This window comes from Stenella coeruleoalba (assembly GCF_951394435.1).
Source record: "Stenella coeruleoalba genome assembly, chromosome: 8".
NCBI classification, from domain to species: Eukaryota; Metazoa; Chordata; class Mammalia; order Artiodactyla; family Delphinidae; genus Stenella; species Stenella coeruleoalba.
The window spans coordinates 29,614,126-29,635,134 of record NC_137154.1 but is presented as its reverse complement, the minus strand read 5'-3'; the positions used below and the strand labels follow the sequence as shown (position 1 = coordinate 29,635,134).

Genomic DNA, 21,009 nt, shown 5'->3' with positions numbered 1-21,009 from the left:
AGAATATGAAATATAGATACTGACTACGAAGAAAGGACACATGGTTGGGGAGTGGAATCGAGTTTCAGAGTAAGAGATGTCTGTACTCAAAATATTTACAGTGTACACCACTGAATTGTACACTTTAAAAGGGTGAACATTATGGTAAATGAATGGCATCTCGATTTTTAAAATTATGATTTCTTTTAGATTCAGATCTTTTACATTTAGATTTATATTAGATAAGTGATTAAAACATTTTAATCAACTCATTAAAAAAACATTTATAGTGTATGAAAATTATTTAACTTTTCTCCTGATTTGGGATTATGATAGTACCTTAGAGAAGGAATGATGAACAGGCTCAAAAATGTATCTTATCCCAGGTTTACCAAATGAACTGCCTTTCTCAGTTTTCTAAGTCAACCCTTACTCTTCTGAATTCCTACCAGGTGTGCTGTATAGTCTCCATTTGTCTTTAGAACCTCTCTCTGCCCTTGTCTACACTGATCCCAGGAAGATGACTTTTATGGATTTATCGACAACATTTATCTCCTGGCTTCTTCTTGGGTTCAGCAAATGGGTGACACTGGCAGGAAATCAGAGGACAGAGAAGATAAGGTCAGAATGTGTTTTAGCAGTGGCCACATTCCTCTTCAAAGTTCATTGTTCATAGGCCTCTCCTACTAGATGCAGCTCTGACTCTTTGGGCTTTCATTTACCACTCTTTGCCCTTGCCCCTTCACCTCTTAGCTTCAGGGTACTTCTCATATCCCTTTTTGCCTCTCCTTAACCTAGTCATGTGTTTGTAAATAGTCTCTTTATTAAAGTTTTTTCATTTTCCATACTTGGATGTGCTATTTTTTTTCTAGCCAGAAACTTTGCAGACTCACAAAGAACCTTCTTTGTCTCTAGCTGGATCCTTCCCCTTTGGACTCATCCAGATCTGACTTAAGACAAATATCCATCCACACTGTTGGAGAAGCACTCTAGATTTTGGAATCAAACAGTCTTGGTTTGGAGTCTTAATTCTGCCTCTTTTAGCTGTAGGATTTTAGATGTGTGACTTAACCTGTCAGAGTTTTTATTCTCATCTGTAAAATGAGTTCCTATTCATACGTATCTCATGCTGTGTTATGAGGACTAAATTATTTAATTAAATTGTTTAGCATAAAATTAATTAATACTAGCTATAGTTGCTTTGTTATAATGATGATTATATAAGATAATATATGATTATGCTAATTATTATCATCATAACTCTAAGTGTCTGAGAAGTTTCATTGGTGTATACCAGGATGATTGGCTTTTATTTCCTGTCTTTATCTGCTTGATTCCTTAACATGCACATATCAGAGTCAGTTTAAGATTTAAGGTGTGGAACACTGCATCCAACTTCCTTCACATTGCAAAGTGTTCTGACATTTGCCTTTTATTACGGGCTCTCTTTCCCATTGTCAGTGTAAATACTGAAGACTACCTCTGTCAGTGTAAATACTGAAAACTACATCCAAGCACTACTCCAATGAACTGTATCATTGTCTTCCTCCCCCTCCCACCCAGACTTACTTTTTATAAGTTTTGATTTCACCATCAACTCTTGGCTTCAGGCCAAAATAACTAATATTTTTTGAATGTCATCAACCAATCAGAAAATGTTGCCTATGTGTCTCTCATTCTTTGGCTTTCTCCTTCTGTATTCATATGTTGCTGGCTTCCCGGAAGCTACTTTTTCCTCATTAAAGAAGGTTGAAGTTTTTCCATATTTAATTTTTAGCACTTCTTGTTCTGAAACCTGAAAATTCTGGAAGGCTGATTCTTGAGTTGTCTTCATTTTCTGTAGATTTAAGGTCTTCTTATTTATTATTTAGCTTATTACTGACATAAGTAGACAGAGTCTACAAATGTTTATTTCAGATAAACTCTTTGGTTTTTGCTTTCTGACTATACAAACTATAGACTTATGTAGACCTGTATAATAATTAACACCTCTACACCCATTCCCAAGTAGTGTTATAGATTTATTTCTTCAGTTAGAATATTTAATTTAAAGTTTATAAAACTGATTCATGGAAGTCAACATGTATATTGAAATGCAAATGGTGTTTCATATTATCATAACTATGAGAAAATGAATTACCTCTTCACAATCTTAAGATAATCCATTTTTATTGCCTACGTCATTTGAACATAACCATATGGTACCAGGATAAGAATAGCAGCTTGTTCAGCACAAGAATGACTATACCTAGAAAGCCTTCATTTTATTTTATCTTGTGTAAGCAATACATATTTAGAGACATATTTTATTACATATGAGAAATTTTTAGTAAAATCCTTTATGCTTGGGCTTCTGGGTTATTAAAAGAATGAAAACAATAGTTGTATTTTCTCTAACATACTAAACTAATTAAATCAAAATACTTGCTATAATTACACATATAATCCTCCTGTTCTTTACACCCCCACTTTTGCCTGATATTTAAAGTAAAACTGAAACAAACAGCTGCTGGATTGGATTATCTACTTTAGTATTTTATTCTTGTTTCCTAAGAGAATACAATCTAAATTTAATGCACAATTCAACATTCATTTTAGAGCCTGCTGTATATAGGGAAATAGGCTGGGGATGGGGAATGCTCAGAAGCCCAGGATAAGGGCTCTGTGCCTCTGTACCACAAGAGACAGCTCAATCTAATAGATAGGTAAACCACTAACGAGATCAGGTAGATAAATCTCCTGGAAGGGAGAATATCAAATGTATTCTAAACCCAAATTTAATTTATTTTTAGAATATCTGTTTTTATTTTCACTGTAAGTATTGTTTGTTACTCATTTAGTACATTTCAAGAAACTATTTTGGGGCAGATATTAAACTGCATTCTGAGATATAGCTGGGTAAAAAGAGCAATATAATCTCTTTCTACTTTACCAGAAATTGTAGATATTAAACAGGTATTTACAATACAGAGTAGTGAGTGTCAGGACTCTTAGATATTGTAGAAATAAGCTTCTATAACATAGAAGAACTATGTTATTTAAATAAAATACCATTACTATAAATATTTATGAGAAGGAAGGATACCCATTATATAGGACATATTATGGACATTTCATAGGACAAGTAAAATGTTTGTAATAATAAGATATCACTGATCAAGTTAAGTGAGCTGTTCAAGCTATACTTCTATACAGCAGGCTTTATTCCATGGTAAAATTCTTATAGTTTTTCAATGATGAAACATAGCTTTCCAGATAAAGTTAAACTTTTTGGCTTACCACAGGAGGCCATTAAGGATTTGGCCTCTGTCCTTTCTCTAGATTTATTACCTATGACTCCACCCCAGTCTCCTCATACCCTCCATGAAGTATTAAACTACTTTTACATAATAAACTCATCATGTTCTGTCCTACCACTCTCTATGTCTACATGCTGTTCATCTAACTGGAGCATTATTTACCCCACTAAGTGCCATGTTCTTTAGGAAGTCATCAGTGACTCTCCCAGTTTGATTTAGTATCCTTCTTCTCTTCCCCCATCACACCCTGTGCAATCTTTATCCAAGCTCTTAACACACTATTCTGTTGGTTTACTTCCATATACTGTACGCTCCTTCAAGCATGACTGTGTCTTACCTGACTTTGTTTCTTCAAAATTCTGTAGTAGATATGGATTAAGGTCATATGGATGAGTGTATAAATGAATGGATGATAATTTTCCATTTTCTGCATCAAATGTGTAGAAGAAGAAATTTGACGCAATTTGCTGAGTTTATCTTGCTTTCCATTTTCACAATGTAAATAGAACCCTTTTAAATCTCCAAACCACTGTTTGAAATAATGTTGTTAGTCTAGATTTAGGTTCCAGAGAGAATTAAGGGGCTAACTGCAGACTCAACTCTTCACTAAATACAGAACTTCTCACAGAAATATTAGGAAATCAACTCTGATTAGATATAGTATACCTTCCAATGAACTCAGAACCCTTATTACCAGCTTTTACTGTACAAAAACCAGTTATCATCTATTTCTACTTGAGGGTCCTGCACACCAAAGGAACCTATATGGGAATATACATATTCCCATTATGAAAAGATCTTTAGATACTATATATTATAAGAAACTTTATTCCATTCTCTACTAATGCTAGTCTGTTTTCCTTTTACTGAAACTGAAAAATTCAGATTTAAAATGTCAAACTCCTATAAATAAAAATAATCATATATTTTAAAGAAACAAAAGCTAATTATATGACATTAAATTATCAAGTAATAATTAAAGATATCAGGATACATAGAATAATTCAGAAAATGCTTTTTGTATTAACGCCCTTACTTATTTTATATCTTGGAGAATTATTTTTCATATCAGCAAGTATATTAAAAGGAACATATTGTGTGCAGTGTGTAGGCTCAGCGTAGGATTTTCTGCACTAAAACTTTGCAGCGATATTGGTTAATTGCTAGGTTTCAGGCACCTTTCTAACCTTCTTTTTAGTGGGTGTGAAAGGGTTTATTTGTAAGAGATATCGCTACTGACAGAATTTTATCTTTTTCTCCTGGAATCTCAACAGCAATTCCCATGTTAGAGGCATCCCCAGAAAGCTCGTCAAAGGATTTCCACCCACACTCTGAATATCTAACAGGACTTGACCCATTTTTCTCCCCTTATTAAAGTAGCAGTATACGCATCATGAGGAAAAATAGAATAAGAGCTAGTCTAAGCTTGGAATTTCAAAGTTATCTACCAATATGGAAGAAATTCAAGTGGAAAACAAAATTAGTCTTTATTTCTTATTATACCCCTAATAACAATCTAAATTTCTCACCTTAAGGAACCACATCTGATATCATGAATATAGTTTTTTTTAAAGTGGCTTAAAATTTATACTTATGTTATCAAATGCAATGAATGTAAATATACAAAATGGAGCACATTATAAGTGAAGAGTACTTCTTTGTACCCGATTTTATGACACAAAGTATTTTTTTATAAACCACTTTATTGAGGTATGAATGACATTTAAAAAGCTGTACATATTTAATGTATACAACTTGATGAATTTGGAGATAAGTATACATCCATGAAACCATCACCACAATCTATGCCATAAACATATTCATTACCTCTAAAAGTTTATTCTCATCCTTTTTATTATTATTATTTGTGTGATAAGAATACTTAACATAAGATCTACCCTCTTAGCAGACTTTAAAATATAGAAAGCAGTATTGTTCACTGTAGAATCTATGCTGTACAGTAGATCTCTAGGATTTATTTACCTTGTATAACTGACACTTTGTACCCTTTGCCTAATACCTCCCTAATTCCCTTTCCCCACAGCACCTGGCAACCACCATTCTATTCTGTGCTTCTGACTATTTTAGATTAGGAGACAAAGTATTTTCCTTACCGGTTAAATAATGTAGATAGTAATAATTAAAACCAGACTAAAACTTTGAATATTAATATTACTAGAATTCTTTAAAGGCAAGCAAAATAATTATAGAGAATAAGAAAAGGTATTTTTAAAATAACTTTGCTCATATAAATAATGACATCTGGATATTAAATTTCTATATCCATCTGAACCATAAGTTTTTCCCCCACCATGGCATCCAGATACTCATATAGATTGTGGATGATTTTGTTTTTTTAACCTAAAGGTAAATGTCTCTTTGGAAGACAAGACTACCTTCAGTTTTTTTCCTCCCATTAACTATCTGACTTTGGGCAATTTACTTTATGTGTCAGTCACCTCATCTTCATGATCATAAGTGAGAAAATAATGTTTAATTATTTAAATAAATCTAATTGTTGTTACTATAGCAATTGCATCTTCTGTTTTTATTATTTTGGAGTCAGTCACCCAGCTAACATTCAAGTACAAATATGTGATTGGTGTGTTCACTTCTCTGTTGTAGTTATTCCATCATCTGTCTAGATTCACTGTTTTGAACTCCTCCTTCCATTCTTTCTTGGATTTACCCAAGAAAAGCTTTCACCTGCTCTACCTTCCAACTCTACCAAAACTCCTCCTGTCACAAACACCAATGATATCCACATTACCAAATTCCATGGTGAATTCTCATTTCTTATCTTACTTAAACTGTCAGCATAATGTGATGTAGTTGCCCACTTCCTCCTCCTTCAAACTATTTTATTTGGATTCTTTAGTTTTTCTTCTCCCTGAGCTGTTAACTTCTTATCAAACTCCTTTACAAGTTCCTTCTCATCTTCCCGTTATATTTGTGCTTCTCTGGGAATCATTCTACAGGCCTCTTCTCTATTTATACTCACTCCCTCAGTAATCTTATTCAGTCTCAGAGCTTTAAAAACTATCTACTCATTGATGACTCTCATATTTTTATCTCTAGACATATTCATCCAGTTAGTTAGTTAACGTTTCCACTTGGCTGGCTAATAGAAATCTCAAATCTAACACATCCAAACAAAGCTCTTGATCTTCCCCTTAAAACCTGCTTTTCCTTGAATCCAACCATCTGTTAAGGGCAATTGTATTTTTCTATTTGCTCAGGCAAAATAAAATAAAATACTTTTTTAATTAAAAAAAAGAGTGTTCTGTCTTTTTCATATGCAATACAATTTTGTCTAGAAATCCCATTAGCTGTACCTTCAAAATATACACAAAATCTGGCCCCTATTTACCACCTTAGCAATACCACCCTAGATCAAGCCACCATCATCTCTTGGATTTTTCCCTTCTAACCGGTCTCCCTGCTTCTGCCATTATAATATTTTTGTAGTCAGTTTCAGCACCAGGACAAGTTATCCTTTTTTAAAAACAAATTAGATCATGTCACTCTGCTCTGTGCCTACCTCCATTTTACTCCATTCTAGCCTGACTGGCCTCCCAGCCTCCTTCCTATTCTTTCAATTTTCCAAGTGTTCTTGGTATGGTTAGAGAGATATGAGTGAAAGGATACCTGAGTGAGAAAGTAGATGATGGGCAACCCTATTAATCTGCTGATGTGTTCCAAACTTGAAAAATAATAAAAACCAAGTGGAATTATTTAGCAAGATAATTGTCAGAAAATGAAAGATGTATTTTTAAAGAGCTTATCAGATTTCTCAAAATAGTAAAATACTCTGGAAATATTTTCTTGAAATATCATTCTAGAAACATGGTCATTTGTTCATTTGTTCAACATATATTTGTTGAATACCTACAATGTGCCAGGCACTTTTCTCTGTGCTTGGGCTAAATCAGTGAAAAAATCAGACAAAGAGCCCTGCCCCCATGGAAGTTAATCCTAGCAGGGCAGAACACATAATAAATATAATAAGTAAATTGTCTATGTGAGAAATGTGATACGTGCCCTGGAAAACTACCAGAACAAAACAAAGGGGATTGAGAATGTGGGGGAACGTAGACAAAGCTAGGTGCGATTTTCTGTAGGGTAAAGAGGGTTTTGTTAAGAATGGGACATTTGAGCAAAGACTCAGAGGAGGTGAGAAATTAGCACAGGATAGATCTGAGAAAATGAGCACTGAGGCAGAGGAGCAGCCAGGGAAGGGCAAAGGCATGAGGGTTAGGCCACACATGCCCACTGTGTTCAAGGAAAAGCAAGAAAGTCCATGTGGGAAGTAGATAATGAGCAAATAAGAGTTAGTTAAGAGTGAGAGATGATGTCAGAAAGCTAATAGGTGAGAGGGAGGGTGGTGGTGCTCAGATCACAGATCAGGCAGAGCTTTGTAGGTAGTTGAAAGAGCTTTGGCTTTTATTCTGAGTGGAATGGGAAGTCATTGCAGAATTTTGAGCCCAGGAATGAATGACATTGTCTGACATGTTTTAAAAGCATCACTCTGGCTGCTGTGTTGAGAGTACTCTCAAGGGGCAAAGGACAGAAGCAAGGAAGCTGAAACAGGGGGGCTATTAAAATAATATCAATAAAACTCTGTTTAATATTCCAGTCTTCACTAGAATTGTGAGAATATCAGGACCAGGTATTTGACAGAAGAGCTATACATATGTTTGCATGTTATTAGCATGCACGTGTTTGTCCATTGTTCTTAAATATTCATATTAAAATTCTTGTTACTATTTTTAGATTTATTGATTTCCTCTCATGCTTTGCACCATCTCTACTCTGGAGTATGAGCAACTCAAAGACAGAAATGATGTCTTATTCACCTCTGTGTTCTCAGTGCTCAAAATTTGTTTCTTGAATTAAATTAGAACAGCTCCAACATACTGTTAATACACAAAAATTATACTAGAGAGGAAAAGAGCTAAAGGTCATTTCCAAATAGTAATCTTTAGTCAATGATAATTTAGTAAGCATCATTCTAGAGTATAAAAATGCTCATTTCTTCAAATGTAAGAAAAAGGATTTCATCAGGTTATAAAGTAATATGGTAGCTTCCTTTCTGTGTTTGTCCATTATATTACTGCTTTTCACTTTCATCGGTGTCTTTACTTTTTCGGTAGATAAAACTCCAGTTTTACCTTACTTGAACTTTCTATAACTATTTCATTTCCAAATGATAAAATAAATATTAACAACTGTCTTGAAGAATTAGGAAAAAAGGACCTCTAGAGTTGATCTGACTAGTGATTTTCAAAATGTTCTCTGTGAACCCTGGAGTTTCTTTGAGACTGCTGTAAAGGGGAGGGGTGTGCTAAGTTGGCAGAGAACCAAATCTCACAGATCTAGCCCAACCTTCTGTAAGAGTTGGTTACTGGCAGACACCAAATTTCTTATATTGTTTTCTAGACATCATATTGCTTTAATAATTTTGTTAACATAGGTGTCTGTTATTGAGTGCTTGTTCTTCTGAAAGGAGCAATATGGAGTTAAACTTTACAGCTGAGAATGATTATATGTATTTTTATAATTTCTTTACTAAAAGGAGAACTTACTGAGAAAAAAATATAATTCTGTGCCACATTGAAAGAAAAAAAACCAGTGTGAAAGTAAAAATAGTATATTTTAAAACTGGCATTCTAGAGGGATTTTTGGACGATTTTGAAAATAAATGCCAAAGAGGAGTTCCTAAAATGTAGGAGTCTTGATGTCGTTGGTGTAAGTAAACAGTCTCCCAGCAGGTGTGCTCCAAGTGGAGTATTCAGTTAGCTATAGAAATACTGCTGTGGTTAGAATTAGTCTCATGACTTCTTTTGGTCACACTTTTTCTCTCTTAGCAATAGAAGTTTATGCAACGTGGTATTTGGTACAGTTAAAATAGTTCAAGTGGGAAAGAATATCTAAAAACATAAACTGATGTGTTTGCTCCCGGCATTGCTGTGGTTGAAGGCCCTTTTATGTTCCTACCTGATTTAATAAAATGATATATATCATACTGCTGACATTTCAGTTACTTTTTTTTTTTTTTGCGGTACGCGGGCCTCTCACTGGGTGGCCTCTCCCGTTGCGGAGCACAGGCTCCGGACGCGCAGGCTCAGCAGCCATGGCTCACGGGCCCAGCCGCTCCGCGGCATGTGGGATCTTCCCAGACCGGAGCACGAACCCGTGTGCCCTGCATCGGCAGGCGGACTCTCAACCACTGTGCCACCAGGGAAGCCCTCAGTTACTTTTTTTAGAGGAAAACTGTTTTATTCTAGTTTCCTTCCTTTGGCCAATGTTACAGCATTCAGATGCTTAAGCAAATATATTAGTATTAAAGTTTAATTCAAATTAAGAATAGCACTCTGGGGTCTCCGGGTGGGTTATGGTAACAATATATAAAGTAAGGGGCAAATCATCAATTTTACTAACCATTGGAAACTCATCCTAACTATGTATAGCCTAACCTAGTTGAGAACATATATTTCTGAGAAGGTTGTTTCCTCATCTGTATTCCCTAGGAAAATGTTATATCCAAAGAACAAATAATAACTTTTTACTAAAACCTTGTTTTAGTTATCTATAGGTACATAACAAACCATCACAAAACAAAGCAACAATCATTTTATTATATTCATAATTTTATGGATCAGAAATTTGGGCAGGACACAATGGGGGATATTTCATCTCTGCTCTGTAATGACTGAGGCCTCAGCTGATTGCTTAAATGGCTGGAAATGGCTAGGATAGCCAGTTCAAAACAAATTTTTTAAGAAGTTCAAAAGCAGGCAACTAAATAATAATATTTGATGATGTGTTCATAGATTTTAAAAAAAACTATGAAGAAAAGCAAGGGAATAATTAGTGCAGAATTCAGGATCTTGGCTATATCTTGTTAGGCAAGGATATCAGATTGCAGGCGGTTAAGATAATTTTCCATTTCTTTACCTGATGAGTGTATGTAAGGCTATCCATTTTATTATTGTTCTTTAATCTTAAAAGAATAGTTTCTTATGATCACTGTTATTATCTTGTCCTAAATTTTTTATTCTGTCTGAATTTTAACATGATATCATTTACATAAGATTCAATTTAATAGTCATTTTGCATATACTGTGGTATTTAAATAGTTCTAATTTCAGCTACATAAGATTATTGGGGATGATTTTTTTTTTTTGGCGGTACACGGGCCTCTCACTGTTGGGGCCTCTCCCGTTGCAGAGCACAGGCTCCGGACGCGCAGGCTCAGCGGCCATGGCTCACAGGCGCAGCCGCTCCGCGGCATGTGGGATCTTCCCGTACCGGGGCACGAACCCGTGTCCCCTGCATCGGCAGGCGGACTCTCAACCACTGCGCCACCAGGGAAGCCCTGGGGATGATTTTTAATTTGTTTGTTTGCTTCTCCCTCCTCCCCCACAACCCCCTGCCACACAAATTCTTAGGTTCTAACTCCTTTTTTTGTTTGTTTGTTTTCACTGTGGCCCCAGAATCTGCATTTCTAAAAGCTCTTCCAGGTTATTTTGAGGTATGTCCAGATTTGAGAACTACTCTATCTGTCATTCAAATCTTATACTTACTGGAAAGAGTATTTATAAGCAAGTGTCAGAAGGACTCGGGGACAAAAGGAGACTTTCTCAGTGAATTGAACACAGTAATTGAACATCTAAGAAGCCAAACAGGGAGGCTGTCTAGGGATTAGCAAGGCCAATAGCCACTGCTAATCCTGGGCTGAAGGGACAAAGGTGAGGAGCTAGTTCTGGAGCTCAAGAACCCAGGTCACCTAGCCAGAGCTGAAATTGTAGAAAAGAGACTGAGAGGAAGTAGATATCCTGGCTTCTCTCTTCCTCCTGCCTTCTGATCTATTGTCAATATCTTCTATTGCCTGACCCTAATAGAATCTTGGAGAGTGCAGACTACAGAGTTTAGCCCCCCTGAAATACAAAGCAGAGCAGGAGATAGATCTGAAGGAAAGCCGGTCTAGGACCTGAACTGATGTCCAGCTAGATGGGGGATGATATGCCTTCTTAACTGATTTGGCTTCTTATACTTTGGGCTGGAAATCAGAAATGCAGAATAGTTAAAATTTACGGATGATGGACTCACACAACGTCATTGTGCTCAAAACCCAGCTCCACTCTTACTCATTTTGGCTCTTTGGGAAAATTACTTGACCTCCATTCCTATTTCCCCATTTGTAAAATGATGAGAATAATTAACTACATCTCCACCTCTGAAACTGTACACAAAGAAGGCTAAGTGAATTCATGTGGGTACAAAAGTATATTTTACATTTTCAAGGGAAACAGTGATACTCACCACCTGTTACATACAGCCAAGCTATTAGTTCAAGGTAGTTCACAGTTTCAACATTACATTATACATTGTTTCTTTCAACAAGGTCATATCTTTACCAAGCTTGATTTTTAGTGGTTGTTTTGATTAAAAAAACAAGTAAGATATGAAAATCAATATGAAACAATAAGGGTGGTAGTGTTCAACCTGATGCCAAGATTTGAAAAGTTATACATTGTCTAACAGGCATATATATACCTTTAGTAAGTAATTGTGATTAAGAATAAAATAAAAATAGTATTTCTTCTTCTTTTTTTTTTTTTTTTTTTTTTTTTTGTGGTATGCGGGCCTCTCACTGTCGTGGCCTCTCCCGTTGCAGAGCACAGGCTCCGGACGCGCAGGCTCAGCGGCCATGGCTCACGGGCCCAGCCGCTCTGCGGCATGTAGGATCCTCCCGGACCGGGGCACGAACCTGTGTCCGCTGCATCGGCAGGCGGACTCTCAACCACTGCGCCACCAGGGAAGCCCAGTATTTCTTCTTTTAATTAATGCATATTTCAAGTGGCTCTAAATTTTAAGACATAAATACTTATTAAGTTGCTTGGCCCTAACTACTTAATATGGAACTTTTAGATATTTATTTTGTTCCGGAGATGTGAAAAAATTACTGAGGCACTAAGGGTGCAGTGAGCCAAGCAAGTTTGGTAACCTCTTACCTACCTCATAGCATTGTTAAAACGATTAACTGAGCTAATAAATATCAAATGATTTAAAAAATGCCTAGCAAGTAATAAGTACTGTGTGTCACATATTATAGGCCAAAAGACATGAGCAATAGAATTACAACTCTAGCCATTGTTACTACTATTACCATTAAAACCAGTGAAAACTGACCTGGGGCTTTTATAGTATCATTATGGGACACCTTTCAGGACTTCAGGCTCATGTCTCCTACTAAGATACGTTAGTGAAGCAAATGGGTGATGTCTATGAGCGAGGATGACCATCTTTGAGAACTGCACTGTCTAATATAGTAGCCCCTAGCCACATGTGGCAGCGCATTGAGCCCTTGACATGAAGTTCCTGTGACTGAGGAAATAGGTTTTTAATTTTAATAAATTTAAATTTCAAAAAAATTGATACTTGATTTAATTATTGGGAAACTCTTAAGAGTAACTTAGGCATGTGCATTTACTCTTTCAACTGTAAATTTTATGAAATCTAAATACAGATAAAGCATTTCTGATGAAATTTTGGCACTTCAATTGAGATGTGCTGGAAATGTAAAATACATACTGGATTTCAAAGACTTGATATAGCGAAATAGGATGTAAAAGATTCATAAATAATTTTTATATTGATTAAGTTATCCATGATGGACATATTCTTTCATATAACTCTGTACATGCCTATAATTTCTCAAGAGGAAAAATTATTGAAAATGGCATATGTGAATTTAAAAGTATGCATATTTTGAATTATGGTAAATACTGCCGCAATTGTTACAATTTATAATAGAGTTTTAATTTTATTTTGTGACTGGTTTTGTTTTCTTAAGACATTAAATTTGTTTAAGAAAAGGAACTTTTCCCAAAAAGTGTTTTTACCTAAGTACACCTTTTAATTGGTTTATGAAGTGAGTTGATTCATACCTTGATTCCATAAATATCAGTTTAGCATCTTTTGTAATTTGACCCACTAATCAAGCCTTACATAAGGCCAGAACCTGAGAACATTTTCAGATTGATTGGTAATTCAAACAGAATTTCCTAAGGGGGAGAGAAAATACTGTGCTGGAAATCTGGAACTAAAAACTCATTCTCTCATTAGTCAGTTGCTGACGTCTTCGTCCCATAATCAACTTTTAGAGGTACAGCAGATGGCTTAAAGGTAAAGCACGTTAACAATAAGCGTTTACAAGGCTTGTTACATCATTTCTTATTTTCAAATCATTTTCTAACAAGTTACCCAAGTGGTTGAAATCAACCAGAAAAATAATGAAAGGAAAACTGCTAAGTAGCTTATTTTAACCAACAATAGCTGGTTAAAATAAATTAAAATAGGGTAACTATAATATTAATTTTAAAAATTTTTAACTTGTTCAGAATAATATTTTTGAATTTGACAAGAGCTTCTATCAAATTCTCGGTATTTTATATTAAGTTGAAGACAGCATGAGAGTATTTGAGAGGGAGCACCATTGGTTTATTCTACAAATTTCGTAAGTTTAAAAACCTTCTTAAGTGGTTTCTCATCTTTTAAGGATGAAATTCAAAGTCTTTTTGTCAGAGATTGAAAGCCATTTATGAGATGGTCCCTGTCTACCACTCCATTCTTGTAGCCTATTCTTTTATTCTAGCCTGCAGTTCTTCTGTTTATTATATCTATAACACCTTTCCTGCTCCTTCACCTAAGAAACTCCTACACTGTAGCAAGCCTTCCTTGGCTTCCCAAGTCCAAATAAGGTGTCTTTTTTGTGTTCCCTTAGCATCTACTTTTTATCTCTCTCATAATTATAGAACTTTCACCTATTTGTCTCATCTACTACATTTGAATATCTGGACATAAGGATTTTTTTTCAATTCTCTTTGTTTAAAACAGTGGTGTAAAAAGGATCTAATAGATGTGTGACAAGGAATAAATTAGAGAATAAGGCATTCCACTTGGGAATGGATCAACTGCACATAGTTTTAAATTCAAAGCAGGGTACCTTTTACCCAGAGAAGCTAACTGATATTATATAACTTTTCTAATTTTAGTTTATTTTTTATTGTAAACATAATACACACCAATGGAAGACATTTTGAAATCAAAGAAGTACAAAAATTTCACTCAGTCATCCTAATAAGCTTTGTGATACTCTTTCCTGCCAGTTGGTGTGTGTTTGTTTTTTGTTTGTTTGTTGGATGTTGGAATCTCTGACCATAATTGTGGATTTATCTCTTTTTTTTTTTTCTCGGTGTTCTATTAGTTTTTGCTTCATGTATTTTGAAGCTCTGTTACTAGGTGAATGAAAATTAGAGTACGATTAGGTACTAAGCTAAAAATTAAAATACCCCTCTGGTACTCCACCTAATACTATAACATGTAAATATATCATTTCTTAAATTAAGTTTTATTTTCTATAAGGGATGAGTTTATGCTTAAATCTTGGTATTTCCCTGTTGCTTTGCATTTTGTAAGAGGTTCAGTAAATGTTCATTCATTGATAAGTCCTTTCTTTACATCATTAAACAGGTAATGTTCATCATTATGCACACTATTGTGTTGTATAATTTAGCTTCCTTGTCCTATTAAACAAATGATTTTATTATGTGATGTTGCACTAATTTGGTACAACACTAAAGAGATATTTTGGAACTTATTTTCCATTAAAAAAATGATGTTTCTCCCACATCATTTGCTTCATTTGCTTCTTGCTCATAAAAGAGGGGCAGAGGAGCCTAAGTATGTAACTTTCTGGCCAGTATGCATGGCTGATTCAGCAAAATAAGTTATTGATTCAAAGGCCAAAGTATCCTTCTCTTAGTTGGTTTTCTTGTCTAGAAATTCACCTTCAATTCTGTTTTTCACCTGCCAGAAAAAGCATCTTCTGTCTTGTTATCAGTGACCTTTGACTTGTCAGTAGCATTCAAAACATTGTTATTTCTGCATCACTAATAAAATGTATCAGGTCAACCACCTTGTCAGTTTTGGCTCTTCACTTTCCTATCCCATTTGCATTATTTGTGGTTGGAGTGTGAGAGAGGAGTTTTAGGAATTTCTGGAGATATTTTGAGAAAAGGGTGATTCTTGAATCAAAATCACTATCAGATCTGGATTTTTCTTTTATCCTTTTAAACAAAGCCTTCCCTCAGTCACATCTTAAATATATCTTTTTTTTAAGGTTCTCTGACTTTCTAGCCCCCCATTTGCTTCTCAGTAGTGCAGATCTCTCGTATTTTTACTAACTAGAGGAGTATTTGAAGTAGATTCAAAGATGGCCAAATTACTACCATCACTTTTCATACCATGCTCTCACCCCACCGTATCTACTTTTCTCAAGCCAAAGAGTGAAAGAGAATGATCATTTTTTGGCCAAGCTCTCTGTTGCTAAATTACAAACTTAATGTTTTGGCCAGAATTTTGCTTCATTCCTCACACATAACCCTCTCAGCAGTATATTTTATAATTAATAAAGCTTCTAGCTTTGAGGAGACCAAACCCCTCAACTAACTCGAAACTCATAACATTCTCCCTCAAGAAAATATTGAAGGTCAATTTTATTCTTGCTAGGTCATCAGTTTTCTTGTATAAATGAGTCATTACTCCAGGGCTCTGAGATTCCCCATGTCATTCAGAAATAATATAATGCTATAATAGACTTTCCTTGTAACAACTCACAAAGCCCTAGATGCTTCATAGATACTAGGTACCGAGTGCTGTAGGAATCAACATTAGAAATATGTCACTGACCAGTCTGAATTGTATTCAACATCCTTGTCTCTCAGTTCCATAGTTTCCTTAACTCTAATGATTTTTTTATCCCACCTTAGCCATTTACACACATGGTAGTACCCTAGATCTCTAAAATTTCCATTTCAAATATCACACTCTCTAACCATGACTTCCTGTCTTTCTAGATCCCCTACTCAAATACTCCCACTGTTTTTTACCTCCTTGGTGAACTCCAGCCTCTAGTCAATGTACAATGACTATAATTCTTTTTTACTATCCATCACCCCCCTTTATGTCATTACTCATCTTTCCCCTTTCTTCCTCTGCCATATTTCCTCATATAACCCCCAAATTTCTTTAAACCCAACTTACTCCACACCTGCATCTGAACATTATTCGAGAAAAGAATATAATTGTAGTGAGTGGACTAATTTCAAATTTATTACCACAAATTCATTCGATCAGTTGATATTATTGGGCACCAACTGTGTGTGAGGCGTGCTGAGGGTGTATTAGTGAAGAAAAAAATACAAAAATCCTTTCCTTTTTAGGGCATACAGTCTAGTGGGAGGTAAAATATATCTTGTCAGCAAGCGCTAAGGAGAATATACAGTAGGAAAAAAGAATAGGAAGTGTTGATGATAGGAAGGGGAAGGATTGCTGTTTTAGCTAACAAAGAAGGCATCACTAATTTCAAATGAACATTTGTTACTGCCAGTAAATTCCCATTCTCTAGACAACTGTTTCATACTCTGTTCTTCTTAAATCTCTAGCTCCTTTTCTCTCTTTCAGCCAATGACCTTGCCACCTACAGATAAAGAGATGAAATAAAATATGAACTGTATCATATTTCTACCATCAGTTTCACCATCTTACCTGTATCTGTACCCACCCGCTGTGCCTTCCCTTTGGTTATAATGGAGAAATACCTCTTTTAAGTAAGCCTCTACACTTAAGCACTGAATCCCAGTGTCTTCTTCTTTCTTAAGGACTTTGCTCCTGTAATTTTCCCTTTCCTGCATTATCAGTCTCTCCCTCTCCATGGAAGCATCCTCCTCAGTAAACAAACATTTTTAATATCACAATTTAAAACAAAAACAACCTTGATTCTAAATTCCTTTTTGGCTTTGCTTCATTTTTCTCTTCCCTTTACAGCAAAACTTCTTGAAAATGTTCTCCATATTCTTCCCTTCCTCCAGTTTGCTGCCTCCCATTTGCTCCTTAAACCATTGCAATTGAGCCTTTGTCCTCACTTTACTGAAATAACCATTTCTCCTTTCTTGATATGTTGTTTCTAGACTTCTTGACCTCAGAGTCACTGGTTTTCCTCACCAACTCCACTTCCTGGCCTCCTTCTCGTCTAATAGATTTCTAATTTTGGAGTGCCTCTAGCCTTTGTCTTTGGCCTTCCTTTCTATCTACATTCTTTCAGGGTTTGGTCCCATGGTTTCTAAGGCCATCTCTTCACTGAGGCCCTATAATTTATATCTTCAGCCCTACCTTTCCCCTAAACTCAACTCAGGTTTAGTCCAATTAGCTGCTTGAAATTGCCACTTAACATGGCCAAACCCTAAATAAGATTTCCTCCCCACCAAAATCATCTTTTATTTCTTGTCTCAGTAAATGGCACCCAGTTGCTTGGGCCAAAAAGCCAAGAAGTCATCCGTGATTCCTCTCCCTCACTAATACCTCTTGACTACTCCAAAATATAGTCCTAAGTCTGCCACTTCTCACCATCCCAAATGCTGTAAGTTTAGTATAACTACATCACCTCTAGCCTGGCTTGCTACAGAAGGCTTCTAACTTTTCTGTCTGCCTTAAGTGGGCCTTGCCTATCTATGCAACTTCACCTTTCTCTAAGCTTTTCCTTGTTCACAGTGTTCCAGCCATACTGTCTTTTCTGTACTGAAGACATACTCAATTTCATTTCCATAACAGGTACTTAGCTCCTGCTATTCCTTTGCTTAGAACATTCTTCCCTATTGTGTGGCCACCTCTTTCTCATCAGTCAAGCTAAACATTTCAGCCTTTAATGAAGACTTTTCCTTCATCTAAAGATGAGGTAGCCCCTTTCCTCATCTCCACCATCACTGTTCTCCATTTCCCCTTTTTTATGTTCTTTATAACACTTACCAGTACCTGAAATTATCCTTTTTATTTATGTATGTAAAGGCTTGTATCTTTTTCTCCCTTACTGTAACTCCTTAAAGACCTGTTGTCCTTATTTACTTCTTCTCTGTTGCCTTGGGACATGGTAGGTGATCAACAAGTTTTTGTTAACTGATTGATTCCTAGAGAAGACTAAAGACACAAAAGAGCACCCCCAAACTCCCTACAGACATCTGAGGATTCCTTGAACCTTTGATATTTTTATTTCCTTGCAGGAAAATTAGGATACAGTAAATCCCAACTGTCCTAGACCTATATTTTCTTTGGCTCAAAGAAAATAGAACACCAGCCAAACCAAAACAAAATTATATCAGAAGCTCCCTATTTTGTATGTCATAGTTATCTAAAATACTTAAAATAGTACTTCTTTGAAGAATGTAGCTATTTTTTTTCATGAGAGCTGCCCATCTTTACCTAATCATTTAAGGGATAAATATTTCGTATTACCACTCCTAACTAAGATAACAACTCCATTTTTAAGAGAGTGCATTGCCTAAAAATTTTAATATTTCTTGTAGGTCTTCTAGAGGTAGGAGTAAAAACTGTTTGACTACCATAATTAGATCTATTTATTCATAACCTGGGCCAGTAGACCAATTTAATAATCCTGCCATTTTTCACCAGAAATGTTCTAGTTACTGGGTTTCAAGAATTGTGTCCTTGACTAAAAGCCTAGACACTATCACTGTATCATTTTATCCATTACTTTCTAGAACCCCCAGTGAATGTAGTACTTCTCTTTGGGAATAGTAACAATAGTAACAAATGAGTTTTCAGAAATTAAATACCAGACCCACAAACTAAAATCCCAAAATTATAAATCTTTCATAGCTTTCCATTGAACTTTCAAGACTTGTTACATTTGTAAATAATCAGGAACAAGTTATCTCTTACTAGATCATTTTGAAATTTGATACTCTCCTTTTCTGCCATTTTCCACCTCAGAGAATATGGCCTTAGTAGGATAGATGGACAAATGGATGGGTGGGTGAATGAGTGAGGGGATAGAGAGAGAGGTATGTAATATTATATATATATACAATATATACATAAATATATAAATATAGATAAGTATAGAGGTAGCTACATTGTATATCTATGTGTTTGTGTGTGTGCCTGCACATGCATTAGGAACATGTATCAATATGGCCCTTCCTAAAGACCATCACAGATTGCTTGTTAGTCATTCAGGTAGCCATCCCCTACATTCATGGGCAAGAGTATACTTTATTTCTCCTTGCTACTTACTGACTATATTGTGTGTTAGTTGATGTTCTTAACACTTTACAGGTATTATTTAATCTTCATAACAAACTTATCACATAGGTTACTATTACTTTCTGTGCTTTTATAGATAAATAAACTAAGACACTTAGTTAAGTAACTTGCCAAAGTCCCAGAGAGCTAGTCAGTGGCAGAGCCAGAATCTAAACCAAGGTAGTCTGGATCTAGAGTTTTTACTCTTAACTACTATTCTGTACTGCCTATCTGTTAGAAGACCACTTAGCAGAGGCACACGGATTTAGCGAAAATCACTAAACCAGCAGATTCATACATTTATGTAATAAATGTCTTGACTGCCCATCATATTATAGGAATGAGCTAGTAGGTATAAAACTTCCTATTTGAATAGCTCACAATCTATCAAGGGATGATCGACATGTAAACAACTGACTATGCAGTGATTATAACTATATATATGTACATACGTACATGTATATATATGCAAACATATACATATTCACTTCACTTGAGATAGTGAAATATCGTATAATTAATTCTGCTAGGGTGAAAAAATATTGTGATTGAGTTAACAAAGGAAATGACATTTCCCAGAATAAAATGTAATAGAGATTAGAAATTTAAAAATTGGCAATTAAAGTTTCTGGATCCTACTTGGCATATTATTTGGGGTAAATAACCTTTTATTAGGCAAATATTGGGTTATCAGATGTTATCTTTGCTGAGCCATAACAATATACCAGTCCACATCTATATAGCGGCCCACGCTTTCTCATCCAGATTAAGCACTGCAGTTTCCTTCATATTCGGGACCGTTTTCTTGCTATTCTGGCTTCTTCCAGGTCATAGAGAAGAAAGGCAGAGAGTCATCAAAATATTAGTCTTCCTAGTTTTGTATACATGAAACTTCAAATCTGCATCCACAAGGTTTATTCTTATGAATCTTGAGATTTAGATATTTTTAATGTTTCGAGTGCCTCAATCTTTATGAAGGAAGCAGTTATTATTTCTACTTCCTCCCATTTTTAATCTCTTAAGACCTGACCTCCAAATACTTTTCCTCATGGATCTCTTGGTCTGTATATCTTTTGAAATGTGGTACTCTGAACTGAACATAGTATGTGCTCTGACCACCCACCCGCCCCACCCCCGCACACACAGACATCAATAGAATACAGTGTCATAGTCTTCCCATCCTCTGGCAATAAGCCTCTTATTAGCAAGATATAAAGAGATGTAGTTTATTCATTTTATATACAGTAAAACTTATTATTGGCTATATCCACTTCTGCCAAGTTAGGTGTTATAATCTAAAATGAGACCCTCTAGTTCATATTTTATTGTCATGCCTTTTATCTCTTGGCCTTATAGATAAAATGGATGAAATGCAATGCAATTAATTTTTCTTTTTATTGAAGTATAGTTGATTTCCAATGTCTTGTTAGTTTCAGGTGTACAGCAAAGTGATTCAGTTATACATATATATCTGTTCTTTTTCAGATTATTTTCCTTTATAGGTTACTACAAAATATTGAGTACATTTCTCTGTGCTATACAGCAGGTCCCCGTTGGCTATCTATTC

At 35.4% G+C, this 21,009-nt stretch overlaps 1 protein-coding gene across 5 annotated transcripts in view; it reads left to right on the top strand.

The window, feature by feature from the left end:
* The window catches only part of METTL15 (methyltransferase 15, mitochondrial 12S rRNA N4-cytidine), a 260,359-nt gene that overhangs the window by 96,986 nt on the left and 142,364 nt on the right, over positions 1–21,009 (top strand). The gene's annotated exons all lie outside the window — the stretch shown is intronic.